We start from the raw sequence: 2,500 nt of genomic DNA on the forward strand, positions 1-2,500 counted from the left end.
GTTGAGAGAGAGAGAGAGAGAGAGAGAGAGAGAGAGAGAGAGAGAGAGAGAGAGAGAGAGAGAGAGAGAGAGAGAGAGAGATGTGATTACTCTCTTTAGCCAAGTACTGCTTCACCTCACAAGTGGGGGCGCTTGAGAACTCTTGCTGGTGGAGTGTGCGATTAGTTAAGTGACGTTAGGTAAGGTTACTCATCATTCACCTTGCCTGAGGGAACGACAGAAACATTCCCTAACTCCTTTTAATCCAGCACTCCTTCACCTCATGCAGGGCGCGCGTGAGGACAAGTAGCGCTGGAAACTGGTGCTGTTTGTGTTTACTCGCCTCGCCAGAGTACGAAGAAAGGTGAAGACAGTTAGTACTATTCCCAGGCAGACGGGCGAAAGGACGAGTGTTAATGGAAAACGTGATGTTAGTTAGGTTACGTTAGTGTTAATTCCCGTCCTTAGTAGCTTTCGCCAGCCAAGAGTGTAAGAAAGCCATAAAAACGGTTAGTACTCCTCTCCTTAGTCCTTAAGCAGACGGGCATGAGGGTAGATGCTGGTGGAAAGACAGGCGTGAGGGTGAGCAGTGATGGAAAGCGTGACGTTACATTGTGTTTGGTTAGTGTCAATTCCCGTCCTGAGAGTATGCACCGCCGCTCGCCGAGTCTGAGGGAGCGATAAGCAACGATAAAAGCAGCCGGTGCTCCTCTCCCACAGCAGGCAGGCGTGCTGACAAGTGACGATGCAGAGCGTGACGTGCGGTTACGTTATGTTAAGTTAGTGTCATTTACCTCCCTGATAGTGTCCACCGCCGCCCGCAGAGCCTGAGGGAGCGGTGAAGAAAACACTCTGCCAGTGCATCTCTCCCTCAGCAGGCGGGCATAGGGACAAGTGGCGAGGGAAAGCGTGACAGCAGGCTAGTGTTCACAGTCTTCACCGTCACCCACCGAATCCAAGAGCGCGATAAAAACAAGTGCCCCTGGTGAGGCTCGAACTCACAACCCCGGCATGGCTTCGCAGCGTTCACTGTCTATAAGTACCGTGCGCTAACCGATTGCGCCACAGGGGCCTGAAAGAATACAGCGTAATCCTTCACTTTCACCTGATCCTTGCTGTCAACTTCCACACTACCACACTAGTTTTCCGTGTCCCTGTATAGCTTCCCTTTCCCTTCCCCCTCTCCCTCCTTCTTCCACGCCTCCTCCTCCCTTGGGCGCTTAAATAGGCTTATGATTTATCCGTCCGAGGCCTGTCCGTGCCACAATGAGTCATCAGTAGGCCTAGGGTCGTTCGGTTTACTATAAAATCGGCCGTAAAAGCAGAGCGGCGCGTGAGAGGGCAATATGTGTGCCGTATTTACGATAAGGCGCGCCGTGTTGGGCCGCCCCGGGACATGGAAGCGCCCGCCGCCCATTGTAGGAGGAACGGAGGGAGCTGAGAGATGGGGAGGTGAGGGGAGAGGGGAGAGACAAACTGGGTAGAAAAAGAGGGAGACAAACTGGGGAGACAAGAGGAAAAGGGAGAAGGAAGAGAGAAAGAGGTTCCCAAGAGGTGAGGGGAGAGGGGAAAGACAGATTTAGTATAGGAGAGAGGGAGACAAACTGGGGAGGAAAAGGGAGAAGGAAGAGAGAAAGAGGTTAACAAGAAAAGGAAACTGAGGAATGGGGAGGACTAACTAGGGAGGTTAACGGAGAGAGGGAGACAAACTGGGGAGACAGGAGGAAAACAGGGAGAATGGAGGAGATGGAGGTTCCCCAGAGAAGACTAAAAGATGGGGAGGCTAGGGGAGGAGACAAACTGGGAAGGCAGGGAGACAAACTAGAAAGGAAGGGGGAAAAGAAAGGGAGAAGGAAGAAGGGAGGGCGAAAGAGGTTCTCTGAGGGATTAAGAAGACAGGATAAGGGAGGGAAGGAGGAAAGAAGAAAAGAAGGAAAAAACAGTAAGGTAGGAGAGAGGTGGCAGGTGAAGGAAGGGAGAGGGAAAAAAAAAGGAAAGGAAAAAAAAGAGTAGATGAAAGACACAAAGAAATGAATGAATAATAAGTGAAGAAAGAAAGGAGAGAAGATAGATTAAAGTGGAGGGAAGAAATGTGAAGTGTTGGAGGAAAAAAAGGAGGGAAACGGAGAGAAAGAAGGAAGGTGATAAAAAGGAGGAAAGAAAAGTTACCAACACTGAACTAAAAAAAAAAAGGAAAAGTAAGGTAAGAAGAAAATTAGATGAAAGAGAGAAAGAAGGAGGAGGAGGAGGAGGAGCAGGAGGAGGAGGATAAAGGAGAGTTCTGGGAAAACTAAACGTCCAGGAAGACTTAGAGAGAGAGAGAGAGAGAGAGAGAGAGAGAGAGAGAGAGAGAGAGAGAGAGAGAGAGAGAGAGAGAGAGAGAGAGAGAGAGAGAGAGAGAGAGAGAGAGAGAGAGAGAGAGAGAGAGAGAGAGAGAGAGAGAGAGAGAGAGAGAGAGAGAGAGAGAGAGAGAGAGAGAGAGAGAGAGAGTAGTTTGTTAGATAATGAACATGTTAGATGA

At 49.7% G+C, this 2,500-nt stretch overlaps 1 protein-coding gene and 1 non-coding gene across 2 annotated transcripts in view; one reads left to right on the forward strand and one right to left on the reverse strand.

Moving 5' to 3' along the window:
- Positions 1-2,500, forward strand: part of LOC135103823 (uncharacterized) — a 92,300-nt gene that overhangs the window by 28,264 nt on the left and 61,536 nt on the right. The window lies entirely within an intron of this gene.
- On the reverse strand, positions 957-1,051 carry Trnai-uau (transfer RNA isoleucine (anticodon UAU)). The gene is made up of 2 exons: positions 1,014-1,051; positions 957-992 (listed from the first exon to the last, which is right to left on the reverse strand). It is a non-coding gene; the product is annotated as a tRNA-Ile (tRNA).

This window comes from Scylla paramamosain, chromosome 9 (genome assembly GCF_035594125.1).
Source record: "Scylla paramamosain isolate STU-SP2022 chromosome 9, ASM3559412v1, whole genome shotgun sequence".
Taxonomy (NCBI): domain Eukaryota; kingdom Metazoa; phylum Arthropoda; class Malacostraca; order Decapoda; family Portunidae; genus Scylla; species Scylla paramamosain.